Source organism: Eptesicus fuscus, chromosome 14, assembly GCF_027574615.1.
Source record: "Eptesicus fuscus isolate TK198812 chromosome 14, DD_ASM_mEF_20220401, whole genome shotgun sequence".
Lineage (NCBI taxonomy): Eukaryota > Metazoa > Chordata > Mammalia > Chiroptera > Vespertilionidae > Eptesicus > Eptesicus fuscus.
In genome coordinates this window covers 77,307,267-77,330,338 of record NC_072486.1, presented here as the reverse complement: position 1 = coordinate 77,330,338, position 23,072 = coordinate 77,307,267, and the positions used below count along the sequence as shown (strand labels likewise).

At 46.5% G+C, this 23,072-nt stretch overlaps 1 pseudogene; it reads left to right on the top strand.

Annotated features, from left to right (window-relative positions):
- Positions 1 to 12,052: 12,052 nt before the first annotated feature.
- On the top strand, positions 12,053 to 15,930 carry LOC129151478 (GTPase IMAP family member 7-like; annotated as a pseudogene).
- The last annotated feature ends 7,142 nt before the right edge of the window (positions 15,931 to 23,072 follow it).

Genomic DNA, 23,072 nt, shown 5'->3' with positions numbered 1-23,072 from the left:
TCCAGGACTCCTCAAGGGATGTCAGAGAGCTGGCTTTGGCCTGATCCCTGCAGGCCAGGCCCAGGGACCTCACCTGCAGGGTGGATCCCACTTGCTCTGCAGATGCCCTTGGTACAGCCCCCGGTGCAGCCAGCAGGGGAGGGATCACCGGAGGTTGGCTCCAGGGCGTGTCCAGCCCATCTTGCCCAGTCCTACCCTGCCAGCTTCCCTCTAAATAATTTCCTTTCTTTCTTTATTTTTTTATTTTTTTATTTTTTTATTAATATTTATTTATTTATTTATTTATTTTTTAAATTTCTTTATTGATTAAGGTGTCACATATTTGTCCTCATCCCCCCATTCCCATCCCACCCCTCTCCCCACGCATGCCCCAATCCCCTGTTGAACTTAACCGTTGGATAGGCTTATATGCATGCATACAGGTCCTTTGGTTGAACTCTCCCCCTCCCCCTACCCTCCCCTATCCTCCCTCTGAGGCCCGATAGTCCGATCGATGCCTCCTTGCTTCTGGTTCTGTTCTTCTTCCTCAGTCTATGTTGTTCATTATTTCCCCTAGATGAGCGAGATCATATGTCACTAGATATATACTAATAAGAACTGAATGTGAGACGAGCAATAATAGTTATGCTGACAGGCAAATGAATCAATCTGTAGCGAGCTTCCCCCTGGACCAACAGTTCTTTTGAGACCCAATTTCAATGTCCAGTAGTTCCTTATGTGTACATGTCAGCACTGACCCCTCAGCTCTGGATGGTGGACAAATGGTGGTAATGGAGGTCCGACTCCCTCTGGTTTGGTCTCGGCCGAACCCAGGGGCACGGCGTCACCCGGACTAAGGGTTACGTGGCCTCACCCATACCCAAGGGGCGCGTGGTCTCACCCGGGCCTGGGACCCAGCCTCACCCGGATGGATCCAGGGGCACACGGCCTCACCCGGACCCAGGATCTGGCTTCACCCGTACCCAGGGACGCTTGGCCTCTCCCAGACCCAGGGGCACGTGGCCTCACCCGGGCTTAGTTGCACAAGGCCTCACCTGGTTCCAGGGACACATGGTCTCTCCCGGACCCAGGGACGCTTGGCCTCTCCCAGACCCAGGGCCACTTGGGCTCACCCGGGCCTAGGTGCACGAGGCCTCATCCGGATCCAGGGACACATGGTCGCACCTGGACCCAGGGACGCTTGGCCTCTCCCAGACCCTGGGCCACTTGGGCTCACCCGGGCCTAGGTGTACGAGGCCTCACCCGGATCCAGGGACACATGGTCTCACCCGGACCCAGGGACGCTTGGCCTCCCCCAGACCCAGGGCCACTTGGGCTCACCTGGGCCTAGGTGCACGAGGCCTCACCCGGATCCTGGGACACATGGTCTCACCCGGACCCAGGGACGCTTGGCCACTCCCAGACCCAGGGCCACTTGGGCTCACCCGGGCCTAGGTGCACGAGGCCTCACCCGGATCCAGGGACACATGGTCTCACCCGGACCCAGGGACGCTTGGCCTCTCCCAGACCCAGGGCCACTTGGGCTCACCCGGGCCTAGATGCACGAGGCCTCACCCGGATCCTGGGACATGGTCTCACCCGGACCCAGGGACGCTTGGCCTCTCCCAGACCCAGGGCCACTTGGGCTCACCCGGGCCTAGGTGCACGAGGCCTCATCCGGATCCAGGGATGCATGGTCTCACTGGACCCAGGGACGCTTGGCCTCTCCCAGACCCAGGGGCACGTGGCCTCACCCGGGCCTAGGTGCACGAGGCCTCACCCGGATCCAGGGACACATGGTCTCACCCGGACCCAGGGACGCTTGGCCTCTCCCAGACCCAGGGGCACGTGGCCTCACCCAGGCCTAGGTGCACGAGGCCTCATCCGGCTCCAGGGACACATGGTCTCACCCGGACCCAGGGACGCTTGGCCTCTCCCAGACCCAGGGCCACTTGGGCTCACCCGGGTCTAGGTGCACGCGGCCTCACCCGGATCCAGGGACACATGGTCTCACCCAGACCCAGGGACGCTTGGCCTCTCAGACCCCGGGGCAGGTGACCTCACCCATGCCTAGGTGCACGAGGTCTCACCCGGATCCAGGGACACACGGTCTCACCCGGACCCAGGGACGCCTGGCCTCCCCCAGACCCAGGGGCACGTGGCCTCACCCGGGCCTAGGCGCACGAGGCCTCACCCGGATCCAGGGACACACGGTCTCACCCGGACCCAGGGATGCCTGGCCTCCCCCAGACCCAGGGGCACGCGGCCCCACCCGGGCCTAGGTGCACGAGGCTCCACCCGGATCCAGGGACACATGGTCTCGCCCGGACCTAGGGGTGCGTGGCCTCTCTCAGACCCAGGGGTACGTGGCCTCACCTGGACCTAGGTGCACGAAGCCACCCGGACCCAGGGGCGTGTTACCTCTCTCAGGCCCCTGGTCGCATGGTCTCACCCGGATCCAGGGGCTCACGGCCTCACCCGTACTCGGGACCCAGCCTTACCCGGATCCAGGGGCCCACGGCCTCACCCGGACCCAGGGTTCAGATTCACCCGGACCCAGGGGCACATGGCCTCACCCGAGCCCGGAATCCAGCTTCACCTGGACCCAGGGGCGCGTGGCCTCACCCAAACCCAGGGGCGTGAGGGCTCACCTAGACCCAGAGGCGTGTGACCACATCTGAGCCCAGAGGCTCGCAGGCTCGCCTGGACTCGGGTCTCAGCGGGGTTTCGTCTTCTTGATCCCAATTCCTGTTGGTCAATTCCCTCTCAGCAATTCCTTTGGTCATTTTCTCAGAGCTCCAGGGCGGCTGCCGCAGAACTCATTGGGCGGCGGGTTCGGCAAGGCTCCGGTGTGCCCGGTGCCCGGCGGTGGGCTGGTCCGGTGTCGCTGCGTCGGCCCTTGCGTCTGCAACGGTGGCCAGTCGCTGAGCGTGCGCACCTGGCCACTTCGGGGCATTGAGATTCTTGAAGGACTCGGAGGTCAGCAAGCACGGAGTCTCCCACCCCATGTCTCCCAGGGGCTCGTCTGTCCGTGCTCGGCAGCGAGTGGAGCCGTCCCCTCAGCCGGAGACCGCCGGGGGAACTGCGCCGAGCACGTTCCAGGCCGCCATTGTGTCGCCTGAGCCATAGTTCTTAAAGTGTGGACTTTGGGTCACCGGCATCAGCATCATCCTGCGTACCCCTCTCTTTTATTCTAGTTGTAGAGCATCTGCTCAGCCAGCCCCCCGGTCTTTCTGGCTGGTGTCTGCTCTGCTCTCCCGTCGTAGTCTCAATATTGTTGTGGTAGGCAACGATCAGGCTGCCGCCCTATGTCTCCATCTTGGTCCTCCTTTGTACAGTTAAGTATTGATTGTTGTTGGTGTCACTGGGAGGAATTGTCCTCCAGGCCAATTGGCCGTGAGGACCCTCTTTGTCTATATAGGAAGAGTTGCTGTGCAGGAGACATGTTTGTGGGCCGGGTCTTGATGCAGCAATGCCTTGGCGCTCACTGAGTCTGCCTCTAGAATGCCTCCCTTATGCAAGTGATTGAAATCTGGTGTCATCTCCCACCAACCACTAGATGCCCTCGTTTCTGGGTCTCCAATGTAGTGTGGGTCAGCCACTACCTGAGGCACTCAGCAGGAAAAAGCTTCTGCTCAGCTTGGCTGGGGCGGAGCTACAGGGTGGAGCCTACAACCTTGGCTTCCTGTCAGCCCCGCCCTATGAGGCTCCTGTGTCTGTGTCCCTCTGTATTCCTTGCAAACACCTCTGAGAGAAACGCGCCCTGGAGTTTCGCCCACTGCCAAACAGTCCAGTACCTCCCCTAATGAATCTGGACTCCAAGATTCTCGCCTGGAACTGGGTTTCAGTGTAGTTGGAACTGGGTCTCAGCGCAGTCTGGCGTCCCTGTCTCCTTCCCAGCAGGGCCACCCAGTGGCGCAGGCAAAAGTCCGTCCTTCTCTGTGCCTCCGCCACCACAGCCCAAATTCATTCCCCCAGCGTGCGCCTGGCTTCCCAGGGTTTCGCCCGGAACTGGGGTTCAGTGCAGTCGGAACTGGGGTTCAGCACGGTCCTGAGCTTATGTCTCCTTCCCGCTAGGGCAGTTCAGTGGCGCAGGCAACAGTCCGTCCTTTGCGCCCCTTCCCGTGCGCGCCTCTGGAGCTCTGCCTTCCCCCGCTCCTCTGTGCCTGCGCCCCACAGCCCAGATTCATTCCCCCAGCATGCGCCTGGCTTCCCAGGGTTTCGCCCGGAACTGGCGCTCAGTGCAGTCGGAGCCGGAGCTTAGCGCACTCCGGAGCCTTTATCTCCTTCCTGCCAGTGAACGCCGGCCAGGCCATCAGCCGCCCCTTCCTCTCCGGCTCCATCCTCCCCGCAGGCGCGCGTGCTCGTGTCTCCGCCAGTTTCTCCATACCTCAGGCTTTTACGTCTCCCCCGATTGTCCCCGTGGCCTTCTCCTTCCCCCCAGCTGTGGGCATTTCAGTCCGCCAGCTCTCCTGTGGTTCTGGACGATGTCCGTTCTGACCTCTAGTTGTGCCTTTGAAATTGTTGTGCCCGGCTGCAGGTTAGGTGTTTCACCTAAGCCGCCATCTTGGTTTCTCTCTCTAAATAATTTCCTTTCAATGTGCACGAATTCGTGCACTGGGTCACAAGTATATAATAAAAACTCAGTATTTTTATGGTGATGTAACAACTAGAACATCTTGTGAACCATGAGAATTTTGGCAGCCTGCATCTCACCTAAAAACAATTTTTAGAGCCTAATGGATCCATCCACTGGAAAATCTAGAGCAGGGTTTCTCAAACTTTTTTAACAGGTGCCAGTTCACTGTCCCTCAGACCATTGGAGGGCTGGACTATAGTTTAAAAAAAAACTATGAACAAATTCCTATGCACACTGCACATATCTTATTTTGAAGTAAAAAAACAAAACGGCAAAAACACCCACATGTGGCCCGCGGGCCGTAGTTTGATGACGCCTGATCTAGAGTAAGCTGACTCTGTCTGGACCTGGGGTGGAGAAGTTAGGAAGGTTAGGAGGGAAAGTTGCATCTATTCCTCAGGTGCATGTTTAGTTGTCAGGTCATACAAACTTTCAATATTGCAAGAACCATATGGAAAAAAAAAACAAAACAAAACAGAGAGCCTACTTGTTTACTGGAGACTTTCCCAGGCCTCCTCTTCTCTTTTCTCCTTGGCTCACAGTAGTTTAGACTACTTTGGCTTTGTACCTGAGTCCTGTTACTTTCTGAATGAGTACCTTGAGACCCTCCTAAAATAATAGACTCAAAACACATATTGTTACATCCCTAGTGAACATCTGAGATTTCACGAAGTCACATACCCAACTTCCTTCTTCCAGAATGACCCCACAGTCTCCCACTACACCAAGGAAGATGACAGACACTGTGCTTGGCCTTCTGAGCAAGATTTAGGTCATTTAATCGGGCCTTTTGGATCTCCACTATAATCCAAAACATCCAATATAGCTTTGGAAATTGAGTATGAGATTGGGCACAAGGAGGAAAAGAAATGTGTGTTTTTTTCAATTTTTTTCAAATTGTTTTTTCAATTTGGCAAATCTGAAGCACCCACCAAATTAGGGGAAATATGACTGTCTCTTTAAAGGCAAACAGTTCCTCCACTGACTCTACCCCATCTGTGCTTCCTGGATCAGTGGGTTAAGAAGGCTTAAACATTTCATCCTCACAATCAAAGCAAAAGCCCACACTCAAAGAGCTTCTTTGGAGAAAACCTGAGAACTCATCAACGGATGATAAAGAAGGTGAACCTGGCTGAGAAGTGGTCCTGAGTGGCAGAGCTGTGAGGGCAGTATGTCCAGGGAGTGTGCAGGGCATGGGTTCTTGTCTCAGGAGGGACCTGGTTCTGTGCCAGTAGCACAGCGTGTGTGGTGTGTGGGGGAGATGCAGGAGATGGGGAGGCGGTGCTTTCAGAGGGTAATGGCAGATGGTAGAGAGGAGAGTCAGGAGTTTTATTAACACAATGTTACATGTCTCATATTGAACAGGACACATTTGTGCTGACTTGTGTACCTTCATGCATTTGCCGCTGTGATAGACACTGAGGGCTGCCTGTCAAGCCCTCCTTTTCCCTGGATAGGAAATAAGTTTCCCCATGGCAGGTCTTTGAACCTCAAAGGCAATTTAGAGACTGCTCTCTTTTTACTGAAAAATAAGCAGGATTTCAGAGTGGTATGACTCTAGGGCAGTGATGGGCAACCTTTTGAGCTTGGTGTGTCAAACTTTGCCAAAAAACAGAGCATAACTCGGGTAGTGTGTCACTTTGAGAAAAAACATTATTTCGCAAATGTTTCATCCTCAGGAGCAGCAAATGTTTCATCCTCCGCATGCGGCCACCTCAGCAGCCGTGTGTCATCAGAAATGGCTACGCGTGTCAGTGCTGACTTGAGTGTCATAGGTTCGCCATCACTGCTCTAGGTGTTGCTCAATCACTAAGGGCAGAGGAAATCTGGACTGCAGTTTGCTGAATCCTTTCCATCACATAGCAGAGAGAAACTGTGACCCCAATAGTGTAACATGTGATGTGAGGAGGGAGTGTCATAGGGAGAGGGTTGGCTATTCTGGAGGAACAATGTATGTGACACCTTCCTATTAACTTCCCTAGTTATAGGCTTCCTGCCAGTTCTCCATTCTAGAAAGAGTGTGGACTCCCTTCTTGATCTAATTCTTATTCAATGGGATTTTAGAATCCTGGGTCTGAGAAGAAACTAAGAGGCTGTTGTATGCAGTAGTTAGGAGGAAAGCGGTAGTCAGACAGACTTTGAATTGGATCCCTTCTCTGCCTGATACCTGTTAGCACTGTGACCATGGTCAAATGTCTCAGTATTTTTGAGCCACATCAATGTTCTTATTTTAAAAGTTAGAAAAGTAAAATTAGCATTTGGGGTAATAAATGAGATAATGTACAAAACATTTACAAGGGTTCTTAGTGTAGAGTATTCAATAGTGGTTTTATTACACAGGTTAAATTTTTAATTGTGGAAAAATTTTTAAACTTATTCAGTGACTAAGAGGCCCGTTGAATGAAATTTGTGCATGGCGGGGGTGTGTGGGGTGTCTCTCAGCCCAGACTACACCCTCAGGGCATGTCCGATTGCCCATTTAGACCCACCAGGATGGGGTCTAAACGGGCAGTTGGACAACCCTCTCACAATCCAGGACTGCTGGCTCCCAACTGCTCGACTGCTTGCCTTCCTGATTGCCCCTAACCGCTTCTGCCTGCCAGCTTGATCACCCCCTAACCACTCCCCTGCCAGCCTAATTAATGTCTAACTGTTCCCCTGCCAGCCTGTTTGCCCCCATCTTCCCTCCTCTGCCAGCCTGGTCACCCCTAACTACCCTCCCCTGCAGGCCTGATCACCCTTAACTGCCCTCCCCTGCAGGCTTGATCGCCCCCAACTGCCCTCCCTTGCAGGCCTGGTCCCTCCCAACTGCTCTTCCCTGCTGGCCATCTTGTGGTGGCCATCTTGTTTCCACATGGGGGCAGGATCTTTGACCACATGGGGGAAGCCATCTTGTGTGTTGGAGTTATGATCAATCTGCATATTACTCTTTTATTAGATAGGATAGAAGCCTTGTGCATGGGAGGGGGCCAGCTGGTTTGCCCTGAAGTTTGTCCCAGATCAGGGTGGGGGTTCCCTTGGGTCATGGGGCAGCCTGGGTGAGGGGCTTATGGTGGTTTTAAGGCCAGCCACACCCCCAATGAGGAGGCCCTGGTATCTGGGATTTATTTATCTTCTATAATCAAAACTTTGTAGCCTGTAGCAGAGCCAAGCTGCTCACTCCATGGTGGCAGCCATTTATGTTGGGATTTATTTATCTTCTATAATTGAAAATTTGTAGCCTTAAGGGAGGCCTGGACGTGCTAGGGTGTGCAGAAAGCTTGGCTTCCTCCATTGCCAGGAAAACCCAAGCCTCCCTCCTGCTCTCTCTGTTACCACAGCCATCTTGATTGGGTTAATTTGCATGCTCACTCCTGATTGACTGGTGAGCATGGCTTGTGGGCGTGGCCTGTGGGTGTATCAAGGTGATGGTTAATTTGCATATTACTCTTTTATTAGATAGGATAAAGACAATAGTACAAGGAACTTCCATGTACCTACACCAGGCTTCAACAATTACCAATAGATGTCATTTTGTTTCATCTATATTCTCACTACTCCCCACGCACCCCACATTATTTTGAAGCAACCATTAGACACTGTCTCAGTAAATATTTGAAACCATTTAAAAATGTTACCATAATCAGACTTCAAAAAGCAAGTAGAAATTTTAGAAAATTACCAGTTGCATTCAGAATTCCCTGATTGTCTCATAATTTTAAAAATTGGTTTGAAGTCAGATCCAAATAAGATTCATAAATCACAATTGTTTTATTTTTCTTAAATTTATCTTAATATGTAGGTTTCCAATTTTCCCTGATACTTTCTGGGAAATTTCTCTGGTGAGAAAGGGGAAGTCTTTTATCTAACAGAACCAGGCAATGTACATTTTGCTGATTACATCCTCATGGTGTCATTTCTCCTGCTCTTCTAGTTCTGGTGTTTTTGTGTGAATTTATTTTAAAGGAGACACTTGATCAGATTTAGGTTTGACTGTTTTGTGGTGGGAGTACTTCATAGGTGCAGCTGTCAACTTCTATCAGAAGGCACATAATATTTGATTGTCTCTCTTCTTATGACATTAATGATTGCTGAGTTTCATTAAGGGTCAGAAATGATGATATTCAAATTCTATCATTTTTTCTCCATTAATGAGGTGGAATAATCATAAGAAAATTTCCCTCAACCATCCTATTATTTCCACGAGGTTTAGTTATATAGTAAGGCAAGATAAATTTTTGATTTTTTCCCCTTTTTGGTCAATGTTCAGAACAATTAAATGTTTTCCTTGCAGACTCCCAATAGGGTTATGTACTACTTTTAAGAAGAAGGCATTACTATGAACTCATGGATTTCAACATATTTGATACATTTTGATTCATTGGAATTATTACTGGTGCTCAAATTGTTGCATCTTTGTCCAGTTTGATTCTCTTGAAGTTGACTCATAAGTCCTTTTGATAAATTCCTAGAGATTTTTTATAGCATCCTGGCTTTCTAGTTGACTCAAATATTTCCTGCCTACTCCTAAAATCAGTACTTTCTCCATAGAGCCCCAATCGTTTGGTGGGAAATGAATGGCATTTGAAGACTACACTCTGGGCACTAAGGGTGCTCTTTGTCACTGGGCTCATTATTAACTCTATGCCTTTTCAATGGACTTAAAAAGTAGACACACACACAAAAAAAAAACCCACCACCACCACCACCAACAAAAAAACACAACTAAAAACAGGATTTTTTTGGGGGAAATTTAATTCAAGTTTTGATTGTTTTTTTGTTTTGTTTTGTTTTGTTTTGGTTTTTTTTGGCCTTAGTACAATCTGTTTAGATATTGACAATGAAATAATTGCATTTTCAAGTTACTTGGACGAATTAAATAATTGCATTTTCAAGTTATTTGGACCAATTACTTATGTGATTCATCCACCACATAAAATACAATGAGATTTGTTTGTTTCATTTGCTTTTGATTTCAATATCTTAAAACATAAATTTTATTGTATAATTATGTAAACTACTTACATGGTTTCAAGATCAAAGCTATGATATCTTAGTGTTAGAAAGACATCCAGTTTCCAGCTTCTGTCCCTGTCCCCTCCACCCTGCTTCTCCCATTCTCATATAAATAAATGTTTGTTGGTTTAGTTTTCAGAGTATCCTGCTTTTACCTTTTCATATACATGAAATATATATATATATATATATATATATATATATATATATATATATATATATTATGTTTTATATGTGTAGTTCTTTTTCCTCCTTATTAGAGAAACGGTAAGTAAACTTCACTTTGTTTTTTGTCTTGCTTTGTTTCACTTAATGATACATCCTGGAGATCTCTCCATGCTGGTATAAAGAGACACATCTCATTCCTTTTCACAGTTCTATAGTACTTCACTGTGTGACTATATCTTAGTTTATTCCTAGTAATGACCATTTCATAGGATTTGGGTTTTTTGCTTTTGCAAATCATGATGCAATAAATAGCTTTATGCATCATTTTTTTTCTGTACATTTGTCAGTGTAATTTAGGAAGAATCCTAAAATTGGGGATTGACAATCAAAGGAAAAATGCATGTGTACTTTTGCAGCACAATGCTGACTTCTCCTCTGTGGAGTTTGGACTGTTTCTCCATTCTTGCCAGCCATGCAGGAGAGGACCTGCTTTTGCCATACCTTTACCTACATATTAGGCCAGAAAACGTTTGAATTGTTGCCAAACCTGGAGGGGAGAAGTAGTATCTGACCTCAGAAATAGAGGTGTAATTTTAATTTATTTTACTTTTTGTGTTTTGATTTATTTTCCCTATTATGAGTATATGTTAATGTATTTTGATATATTCAAGACACATTTTAATTTCTTTTTCTCTGGGTATTTATTCCTATCCCTTGGTCCATTTTCTATTGAGTTGTCGATTTTTCATTTCTATTCTTCTTAAATTTCTTTGTATAACAGGAATATTCGACCCTTGGATGTAAGTTGGAAAATGTTTCTTTCCCTAGTTTGACCTGTGTGCTTTAATTCGTCTATGATGTTTTTTGTCCTATGTGTGAGATTTTCATGTAATCATACTTATTAATCCTTTTCCTTATTCTTTTTCAAATCTTAGAAATACTTTCCCTACCCTTATTTTACAAAAAATGTATCCATGTTTTTTCTATTATTTATATGGATTAGTTTTTTTACATTTAAACTTCTAATTTATTTGAAATTTGAATGGCATGGGGCAATAGAAGTAGTTTTATATTTTTCTATATGGTTATACAGTTATCCCAAAGTTGCTTTATCTTCCCCCATTGATGTGAGATGCTGCCTTACTGAATATAACTGTAACATAATGGAATGGAATTGAAAATAAATGAATAGAGTATGATTAATTTGGTCTATTTCTGGATTTTATTCTTTAATTTCACTGTTCTCTCTATGAATGCACCAACATCATACTGCTTTAATCATAGAAACTATGATGCTTGACTCCTGGAAGAGCTAGTCCTTCATTCTCATTGTTTTTCTTAATAGTTCCAGATAACTTTCTTTTTTCTTCATTCAAATATACCTTATTATCCATTATTTGAAGTTTATAATATACTACTTAACTTTATAATGCACTGTTTGTCACCTGCATGAAAAAAAAGATGCTGACCAAAAAAATTAACTTTAGTTATATAAAATCATGTTAGAGGAATATATTTTTTTCATCAAAATGCTTTATAAACCACTATTTATCACTTACAGAGGAAAAAGGTTATGAAAAATATTCAAATTTATACTTATATAAACTCATGTTAGAGAAGTATCAATTAATTCCAACTTTATGAAATGCTTTAAACATGAGTCGGGTTTGAATTCCATCAAATGTCTTTTCTTCATCTAGATAATTTTCTTCATCTATTAATGGGATGTGTTGTAACAACTAATTTCCCATATTGAGTCATCCTAGTATTTCTGAAATAAATTATGCAATCATGGTGTATTACATTTTTAGTGTCAAATTATTTAGAATTTTTGAATTAATATTTCCAAGTGAGATACATCTATAGCTTTACTTATTGGTGAATTATTTGGTAGCCTTTGGGATCACTATAATACTTTACTCATATAAGAACTGAGAGATTTCCCTCTGTTTTATATGATCAGGAATAGCTCACATCGCATTGAAATAATCAGATCTTTAAAGTTTTCAGTGAATTCCCCAGTGAAAGCATCTGAACCTTGTACTCTTTTGTGGGGAGACTCTGATCTATTATTTTTCCCATAATAATTGAACTGTGTCATCTCTCTGCATCAGTATGAGTAATAGATCATTACAAATTTTCATGGAGAAAAAGAACAAAGAAAAGAGGTTTGGGAATTGCCATCACTTAGCTAAGTTAACTCTTCTGCACGCTCCTCCCCTTCCATAAGGTCTTGTGGAAGCCTGAGGCCCAGAATATCTTGAAACAAACATGGCTGGCCTTCAGGACAACACTCTGAGGATTGTTCTGTTGGGGAAAACTGAAAGTGGGAAAAGTGCAACAGCAGATAGCATCTTTGGGAGAAGAGTAATTGAATCTAAAATTGCTCCTCATGCTGTTACCAATACCTGTCAGAGAGCAGAGCAATAATGGAAGGGGAGGATACTTCTTGTGGACACCCGAGGGCTCTTTGATACCAAGGAGACACTGAAGACCACCTGTGAGGAAATCAGCAGGTGTGTCCTAGCCTCCTGCCCTGGGCCTCATGCCATCATCGTGGTACTACAGTGGACCGCTCCACGGAAGAGGATCAGAAAACCATTGCATTGATCAAGACCCTCTTTGGGGAGCCAGCCATGAAGCACATGATCACCTTGTTCACCCGCAAAAATGATTTGGGTGATAAGACACTGGCTGAGTTTATAGCAGCATCAGAGGTAAACCTGCAAAGCATCATCAAGGAGTGTGGAAACCGCTGCTGTGCCTTCAATAACAAGCAAAGTGATGAGGCTGAGAAGGAAACTCAAAAGCAGGAGCTGGTGGAGCTGATAGAGTAAATGGTACAGAAGAATGGAGGATCCTGGGACACATGGTCTCACCCGGACCCAGGGACGCTTGGCCTCTCCCAGACCCAGGGCCACTTGGGCGCACCCGGGCCTAGGTGCACGAGGCCTCATCCGGATCCAGGGACGCATGGTCTCACCCGGACCCAGGGACGCTTGGCCTCTTCCAGACCCAGGGCCACTTGGGCTCACCCGGGCCTAGGTGCACGAGGCCTCACCCGGATCCAGGGACACATGGTCTCACCCGGACCCAGGGACGCTTGGCCTCTCCCAGACCCAGGGGCACGTGGCCTCACCCGGGCCTAGGTGCACGAGGCCTCATCCGGCTCCAGGGACACATGGTCGCACCCGGACCCAGGGACGCTTGGCCTCTCCCAGACCCAGGGCCACTTGGGCTCACCCGGGTCTAGGTGCACGCGGCCTCACCCGGATCCAGGGACACATGGTCTCACCCGGACCCAGGGACGCTTGGCCTCTCAGACCCCGGGGCACGTGACCTCACCCATGCCTAGGTGCACGAGGTCTCACCCGGATCCAGGGACACACGGTCTCACCCGGACCCAGGGACGCCTGGCCTCCCCCAGACCCAGGGGTACGCGGCCCCACCCGGGCCTAGGTGCACGAGGCCCCACCCGGATCCAGGGACACATGGTCTCGCCCGGACCTAGGGGTGCGTGGCCTCTCTCAGACCCAGGGGCACGTGGCCTCACCTGGACCTAGGTGCACGAAGCCACCCGGACCCAGGGGCGCGTTACCTCTCTCAGACCCCTGGTCGCGTGGTCTCACCCGGATCCAGGGGCTCACGGCCTCACCCGTACTCGGGACCCAGCCTTACCCGGATCCAGGGGCCCACGGCCTCACCCAGACCCAGGGTTCAGATTCGCCCGGACCCAGGGGCACATGGCCTCACCCGAACCCGGAATCCAGCTTCACCTGGACCCAGGGGCGCGTGGCCTCACCCAAACCCAGGGGCGTGAGGCCCCACCTAGACCCAGAGGCGTGTGACCACATCTGAGCCCAGAGGCTCGCAGGCTCGCCTGGACTCGGGTCTCGGCGGGGTTTCGTGCACCTAGGCCCGGGTGAGCCCAAGTGGCCCTGGGTCTGGGAGAGGCCAAGCGTCCCTGGGTCCGGGTGAGACCATGTGTCCCAGGATCCGGGTGAGGCCTCATGCACCTAGGCCCGGGTGAGCCCAAGTGGCCCTGGGTCTGGGAGAGGCCAAGCGTCCCTCGGTCCGGGTGAGACCATGTGTCCCTGGATCCGGGTGAGGCCTCGTGCACCTAGGCCCGGGTGAGCCCAAGTGGCCCTGGGTCTGGGAGAGGCCAAGCATCCCTGGGTCCGGGTGAGACCATGTGTCCCTGGATCCGAGTGAGGCTGCGTGCACCTAGGCCCGGGTGAGCCCAAGTGGCCCTGGGTCTGGGAGAGGCCAAGCGTCCCTGGGTCCGGGTGCGACCATGTGTCCCTGGATCCGGGTGAGGCCTCGTGCACCTAGGCCCGGGTGAGCCCAAGTGGCCCTGGGTCTGGGAGAGGCCAAGCGTCCCTGGGTCCGGGTGAGACCATGTGTCCCTGGATCCGGGTGAGGCCTCATACACCTAGGCCCGGGTGAGCCCAAGTGGCCCTGGGTCTGGGAGAGGGCAAGCGTCCCTGGGTCCGGGTGCGACCATGTGTCCCTGGATCCGGATGAGGCCTCGTGCACCTAGGCCCGGGTGAGGCCACGTGCCCCTGGGTCTGGGAGAGGCCAAGCGTCCCTGGGTCCGGGTGAGACCATGTGTCCCTGGATCCGGGTGAGGCCTCATACACCTAGGCCCGGGTGAGCCCAAGTGGCCCTGGGTCTGGGAGAGGCCAAGCGTCCCTGGGTCCGGGTGCGACCATGTGTCCCTGGATCCGGATGAGGCCTCGTGCACCTAGGCCCGGGTGAGCCCAAGTGGCCCTGGGTCTGGGAGAGGCCAAGCGTCCCTGGGTCCGGGTGCGACCATGTGTCCCTGGATCCAGATGAGGCCTCGTGCACCTAGGCCCGGGTGAGCCCAAGTGGCCCTGGGTCTGGGAGAGGCCAAGCGTCCCTGGGTCCGGGTGAGACCATGTGTCCCTGGATCCGGGTGAGGCCTCGTGCACCTAGGCCCGGGTGAGCCCAAGTGGCCCTGGGTCTGGGAGAGGGCAAGCGTCCCTGGGTCCGGGTGCGACCATGTGTCCCTGGATCCGGATGAGGCCTCGTGCACCTAGGCCCGGGTGAGGCCACGTGCCCCTGGGTCTGGGAGAGGCCAAGCGTCCCTGGGGACAGGTGAAGCCAGATCCTGGGTCCGGGTGAGGCTGTGCGCCCCTGGATCCATCCGGGTGAGGCTGGGTCCCAGGCCCGGGTGAGACCACGCGCCCCTTGGGTATGGGTGAGGCCACGTGCCCCTTAGTCCGGGTGACGCCGTGCCCCTGGGTTCGGCCGAGACCAAACTAGAGGGAGTCGGACCTCCATTACCACCATTTGTCCACCATCCAGAGCTGAGGGGTCAGTGCTGACATGTACACATAAGGAACTACTGGACATTGAATTTGGGTCTCAAAAGAACTGTTGGTCCAGGGGGAAGCTCGCTACAGATTGATTCATTTGCCTGTCAGCATAACTATTATTGCTCGTCTCACATTCAGTTCTTATTAGTATATATCTAGTGACATATGATCTCGCTCATCTAGGGGAAATGATGAACAACATAGACTGAGGAACAAGAACAGAACCAGAAGCAAGGAGGCATCGATCGGACTATCGGGCCTCAGAGGGAGGATAGGGGAGGGTAGGGGGAGGGGGGGGGGAGGGGGAGAGTTCAACCAAAGGACCTGTATGCATGCATATAAGCCTATCCAACGGTTAAGTTCAACAGGGGATTGGGGCATGCGTGGGGAGAGGGGTGGGATGGGAATGGGGGGATGAGGACAAATATGTGACACCTTAATCAATAAAGAAATTTAAAAAAAAAAAAAAAAAAAAAGGAAAAAAAAAAAAAAAAAAAAAAAAAAGAATGGAGGGGCTCACTTTTCTGATGCCATCTACAAGGACATAGGGGGAAAGCTGCAACGTCAGGAAGAGGCCTAAACATAATCTATGCTGATCAATTACAGAAGGAAACTAAACTACTTGAAGAGCAATGTGCTAAAGGAATAATAGCGCAGGAAAAAAAAGAGAAAAATATACAAGTCCTAAAGATGAAGCATGAAGAATGAATTAAAGATATAAGGGAACAAGCTGAAAGGAATATATTTGCAGATGTTGTAAAAAGGATTTGGAATAAGCTTTCAAATATATGGCATAGGTTTTTCAAATAGTGTAAATTTTATTTTTTCTTCTTAATTTACCATGATTTGTTACTGTGGTAGATTGTATTTTCAAAAGATGGATATAACAGTATCTTCTATCTACCTATTCTTCTTATAATCTGAGCTTGCTTTTCCTTTTGTTGAGTTATAGGGGTCTGTGCCACTGCCTTGCAATTCCATGGATGTTGTGAATGCTTTGGCAATTAGTGGATGGCTGTGACTTCTAAAGTTAGATAGGGAGGAGGCCTCCTTGCTCTCTGGAGTATATGCCCTTGGCATTTGGCCAACATGTGGTGAGGAAGCCCAAGTTGTCCATCGAATCCACATGAAGAGGACCTGAAATCACTGGCTTACTCCCCTGGACATGTGGTGAGCAAGGCCAAGTTGCCCATTGAATCCACATGAAGAGGACATGAAATCACTGGTTCACTCCCCTGGCTGGTCTTTCATCCACCAGCAGAACCAACTTGCCAGCCATACAAGAGAGGCAAGATGGAAGTAGATTCTCCAGCTGACAACTGAGCCACCTCTAATGAAGCAGCAAAGAGCAAAGATGGGCCATCACACTGCATTTCTGCCCATGTTTCAAGAGAAAAATAAATGATTGTTGTTGCTTTAAACCACTAGGCTCTGGGATGGTTTGTTATGCAGTGACAGCTAACCAGAAGCATTCTCCCAGCAATCCCCACAATGTCAACTAACTGAAGAAGTTAAAAAATTGGCATATTAATGGAATAATATATTATGGAGATTTCACAGGCTCAATTTAGGACAATTCAAATTAGAAATCCCTCATATAGCAGTGTTAGCACCACTGGTGATGCACATTATTTTAGTCCACTTCTCTGAGCTCCTTGTTAGTGAAGCAGCAGGCTTCTCCAGCAAGATGGTTCTGTGGTTCACATGAGGCAGGAGAGTAAGAAGCTGGGAAAATTCCTGGGCAAGTGGGATGGGGAAACTGAGATGAGAAAATTATACAAGGCCAGTCTGTTTGGCTGGCTTGCAGCCAGCTTGTGAATCACAAAATTTATCTTCACCAACTAAGGACAATGAAAGCAAATGGTTTATATTCTCCTCTCTAACCAGAGGATACATAGCTTTAATCACTCTGGTCTGGGAAGTAGAGCACAAAAACCCAATTAAAGCCATTTGTGCCAGCTAAACCCAAGGGTAGATGAAGTCAGGGGAAAAAAACAAATTAAAGCCAGAAAAACCTAAGATAAAAGCAAAGCAGAACAAAGAATAATTCCACACTCCCCCATACTCTCATTTTGATGCATTAGCATATTAAAAATGCACCTGGAAAGCTGATGGAAAACAAACTAACAAACAAAAAACAAGGGATAGAAAGCCCTCAGGACAAAAACTCACTACTTTAGAGCAGGCCCATGCCCCTTTCCAGGCATGAACTTTTTATTTCTTCCTAAACTCTAAGGATCCCCGTGAGAGACTGCAGCCAGCAGAGCATTGGAGAGTGACAGCTGGACCCGGGCTCAGCCCCTGATCCTGTCTCCAAGGCCCCCTTTTCCCTGATTTCCCACTGAGCTGAAGGAGCCCTGCCTAGGCTCCGTTCTTTCCTATAACATTTCTAGAGCCAAAGCAGCCCTGCCTAGGTGCTCTGCTGTGGCTTCTTCTACCCTAAACCTTTCCTTTATTTCACTGTCCCCAGCTTTCATAAACATACTCTCAAAATCACCTGGACTTGTGTTTTGAAATATTTCCTGCACCAAATCAAGAACCCACACACTATCGGGATAAAAAAAGGACATCTGTCATACTCTCAACAATAAAGATTAATTTAAAAATAAAAATAAGAGGAAAAGGGCCCACACACTATAGGCCAGCCTGAGGAAAACCCACTCTGAGCCCATCCCTGTCTGGTAACACATATACATCTGGAAATTATGAAATTTTCTTATTGTTTCTCTCTCTTTTCTTTTTAAGGTACCTAACTTAAAATGTCTATTAAAACATTAACTTAAAAGTCTCTTCTCTGCCAAATATTTTTCCTTTGCCTCTGCAGATCCATCCTTTGCCCTTCTTCACTGTAGCTCTTTGCCCCAGGAGGCTGACCTATGTGGATCACATTGTTATCCAATCCAAAGGTTCTCCACTTCGGGTGTTGTATTCAAGAAGGAGACATGGTTGTCCCAAGGCAGTTTTATTTACTTGTAGCAAATTAAGGAAACATGGGATTCATATAAAAAGATCTATTGCCTCAAAGGGAGTCTTGGCCATCCCTTAAACTATTTGGTCATTATATGTTGGTTTATTCTTTGCAGTTGGCTACAGTTATAATGCTGAGTTCTTATTAAGATCATCCCATTTATAGCTGCACTGGTGTATTTGAACATTTAGCAAGAACAGCATCCTATCTAATAAAAGAACAATATGCAAATTGACCATCCCTCCGCTACACCCACAAGGCAATCAGGAATGAGTATGAAAATTAACCAAACCAAGATGGCTGCAGCCACAGAGAGAGCAGGAGTCTTGGGTTTCCCCAGTAATGGAGGAAGCAAAGCTTTCTGCACACACTGGCCAGCCTAGGCCTCCATTCCAGGCTACAAAGTTTCAATTATAGAAGATAAATAAATCCCAACAAAAGTGGTGGCAGCCACAGACCTGGAGAGAGCAGGAGGCTTGAGTTACCCTGGTGATGGAGGAAACAAAGCTTCTGCAGCTCTGGCCTGCCTTGGCCTCCACTTATGGCTATAAAGTTTCAATTATAGAAGATAAATAAATCCCAACAAAAATTGCTGCTGCTATGGAGTGAGCAGGAGGCTTGGCTCCACTCAAGGATACTAAGTTTCAATTATAGAAGATAAATGAATCCCAGATACCAGAGCCTCCATTTGGGTTGGTGGGTGGTGTAGCTGGCCTGAAAACCACCACAGGCCCCTCACCCAGGCCTCCCCATACCCCAAGGGAACCCCTACCATGATCTGGGACACGCTTCAGGGCAAACCAGCTGGCCCCCACCTGTGCACCAGGCCTCTATCCTATCTAATAAAAGAGTAATATTCAAATGGCTGCCTGCCCCCATGTGGTCAAAGATAACTGCCCCCATGTGGACACAAGATGGCCACCCCAAGATGGCCTTGCAATCCCCAGCCCACATTGTTGTAATGTGTAACCATTTTTCCACTTTTATTTCATTTGCATACCCACTCTTTTTTAATATATTAAATCTTTATTGTTTAAAGTATTACATATGCCCCCTCCACCCCCCCGTTCAAATCTTTACCATGCCCCGGCTTCCTATTGTCTATGTCCACCATCCTTCCATTCCCCACCTTCCCTCTGAGATTCCCCAGTGTTCTCTATGCTTATATGTCTCTGGATCTATTTTGTTCATCAGTTTATTTTGTTTATTAGATTCCACATATGAGTGAGATCATGTGATACTTGTCTTTCTCAGACTGACTTATTTTACTTAGCCTAATACTCACCAGGTCCCTCAGTACTATCTCAAAGGGCAATGGGTCCTTCTTTTATACTGCTGCATAGTATTCCATGGTATAAATGTACCACAGCTTTTTTTCCATAAATCTACTAATGGGCACTTGGTAGATATTAGCTATTGTAAATTGTGCTGTTATGAACATAGGGGTGCATACACTTTTTTCTGATTGGTGTTTCAAGTTTCTTAAGATATATTCTTAGAAGTTGGATCACTGGGTCAAATGGCAATTCCATATTTAATATTTTGAGGAAATGCCATACTGTTTACCATGATGGCAGCACCAGTCTGCATTCCCACCATCAGTGTACTAGGGTTCCCTTTTCTCCACATGTTTGCCAGCACTTGTCATTTGTTGATGGTAGCCAGTCTGACATGTGTGAGGTAATACCTCATTGTCTTTTTAATATGTACATCTTTCATGAACTTTGAGAATTTTTTCATATGTCTCTTGGCTATCTGAATGTCTGCTTTGGAGGTGTCTATTTAAGTCCTTTGCCAACTTTTTAGTTGGATTGTTTGTTTTCATTTTGTTAAGTTGTATGTGTTCCTTATATATTTTGGATATTAAACACTTATCAGATGTATCATGGCCAAATATGTTCTACCATACAGTGAGCTGTAATTTCATTTTATTGATGGTTTATTACTCCTGTGCAGGAGCTGTTTATTTTGATGTAGTCCCATTTGTTTATTTTCTCCTTAGTTTCCTTTGCCCTAAGAGATGTATCTCTTAATGTATCTGTAAACACATCGCTATGAGAAATATCTGAGATTTTGTTGCCTATGATTTCTTCTAGGATTTTTATGGTTTCATGACTTACATTTAAGTCTTTTATCTATTTTGGGTTTATGCTTTTGTATGGTGTAAATTGGTGGTCTAGTTTCATCTTTGGGTATGTATCTATTCAATTTTCTCACCACCATTTATTGAAGAGACTATCTTGACTCCATTGTATATTCTTGTCTCCTTTGTCAAATATTAATTGAGAGTAATGGCTTGGGTTGATTTCGGGGGTCTCTGTTCTGATTCCTTGCTCTATTTGCCTATTCTTCTGCCTGTACCAGGCTGCTTTGTTTACAATTGCTTTGTATTATAGTTTGATATTTGTATTGTGATGCCTCCAACTTTGTGCTTTTCTCTCAAGATTGCTGCAGCTATTTGGGGTCTTTTTTTGGTTCCATACAAATTTTTGGAGTAATTGTTTTAGATATGTGAAATATACTGTTGGTATTTTAATAGGGATTTCATTGAATCTGTAGATTGCCTGGGTACAATGGACATTTTAATGATGTTGATTATACCAATCCATGAACACGGTATATTTTTTCACTTGTTTATATTTCCCTCTATCTCTCTTTTCAATGTCCTATAGTTTTTCTGAGTACAGGTCTTTTACCTCCTTGGTTAAGTTTATTCCTAAGTGTCTTATATTTTTGTTGCAATGGTAAATGAGATTATTCTTTCAGTTTTTCTTTCTTAGAATGCATTATTGGAGTATAAAAATGCCATCAATTTCTGGGTGTTAATTTTGTAGCCTGCTACATTGTCTAAATCATTTATTAAATCTAGTTTTCATGTGGAGCTATTAGGGTTTTCTATGTAGAATATCATGTCATCTGTGAATAATGACAGTTCTACTTTCTCCTTTCTAATTTGGATGCCTTTTATTTCTTCTTCTTGTCTGATCCCTTGGCTACAACTTACAGCACTATGATGAATAAAAGTGGTGAAAGTGGACATCCCTGTCCTGTTCCTGTTCTTAGGAGAAATGGTTTTAATTTTTGCCCATTGAGTGTGATGTTCACTGTATATTTGTCATATATGGCCTTTATTATGTTGAGTTTTGATCCTTCTAGTCACATTTTGCTGAGAATTTTTATTAATGGTTGTTGGATTTTGTCAAATGTTTTTTTCCAAATCTATTAGTATGATCATATGATTTTTTTTCTTCCAATTTGTTTTTGTTATATATCACATTTATTTATTTGGTAATATTGTACCAACCTTGTATCTCTGGAATTAATCCCACTTGGTCTTGGTGTGTTATCTTTTTAATATACTGTTGGATCCAATTTGCTAGTATTACGTTGAGGATTTTAGCATCTATGTTCATCAGGGATATTGGCCTGTAATGCTCTTTCTTTGTAATGCATTTATCTGGTTTTGGAATTTAAATAATTGTGGCCTCATAGGAAGAACTTGGAAGTGTTTCTTCCTCTTAAATTTTTTTGGAACAATATAATGAGCATAGGTGTTAATTCTTTTTAAATGTTTGGCAAAATGCCCCTGTGAAGCACCAGGACCGGGTTTTTTGTTTGTTTGTTTGCTGGGAGTTTTTATTATTATTATTATTATTATTATTATTATTACTGCTTCTATTTCATCAGTTGTTATTAGCCTATTCAGGTTTTCTGATTCTTTCTGATTCCTGGGAGACTGTATTTTTCTAGCAACTTGTCCATTTCACCCAGTTGTGGAGCTTATTTGCATATAGATATTCATAGTATTTTCTTACAACCCTTTGTAATTCTGTGCTGTCTGTTGTTACTGCACCTCTTTTGTTTATTATTTTATTTATTTAAGTACTCTCCTTTTGTTTCTTCATGATTCTGGCTAATAGTTTATCAATCTTATATATCTTTCCTAAGAACCAGCTCTTGGTTACATTGATGTTTTTTCATTTAGAGTGACTGTTTCATTTTTAATTTTTTTTGTTTGGAAGATCTATTCAGTGAAGTCAACATGGTGATAAAGTCACCTTCTATGACTGTATTCTTGTCCATCTCTCCCTTAAAGTCCTCTGGATATTTTTTTTTTTATATTTTTATTATTTTTCACAGAGAGGAAGGGAGAGGGACAGAGAGTTAGAAATATCGATGGAGAGAAACATCGATCAGCTGCCTCCTGCACACCCCCCATGGGGATGTGCCCGCAACCAGTACATGCCCTTGACCGGAATCGAACCTGACCCTTCAGTCTGCAGACCGACGCTCTATCCATGAGCCAAACCGGTTTTGGCTGGATATTTTTTTAATATATATTTATGTGCTTCTATATAGAGTGCATGTATGTTTACCTGGGTTATATTCTCTTGTTAGATCAATGTTTTTAGTATTATGTAATGACCTTTATTGTCTCTTGTGATTGCCTTCATTTTGAAGTCTACTTTGTCAGTTATGTGTATTGCTACCCCAGTTTTTTGTTTGTTTTTTTTTCATTTCCATTTGCCTGCAAAAAATGTTTTCTATCCCTTCACTCTCATCTTGTGTAAGTCTTTTGTTCTGTGGAAGCCCAGCCAGCCTTTTTGTGCCTCCGCCCTTCCTACCAGGCTATAAGCAGTTTCCACTTTCCATCCTTGGTTATCACAGTTCTCCCCACCTAGTCTTCACTTGATTTTTCATAGCAGCTTTTCAGTACTTCAGTTGTATTTCAAGTTTGCTCCTGGGAGAGTGTCACTGTATCTCCCACTTACTCTGCAACCATTTTTTGGCATACCGAATCTTAGACCTTTTGCCTAGTTCCTCATGTATATTTGTCTTTCTACCCAATATAAGCAGCAGGTGGGTAGTAGAGCAGATTTTTGTGAATGATCTTCTGCTCTCCCATGTTGCCAGCAATGTTGGAAAATAAAATGTTCAGATAGAATTCAACCCTGGATCTGTTTAATTCACTCAAGTAGTGACA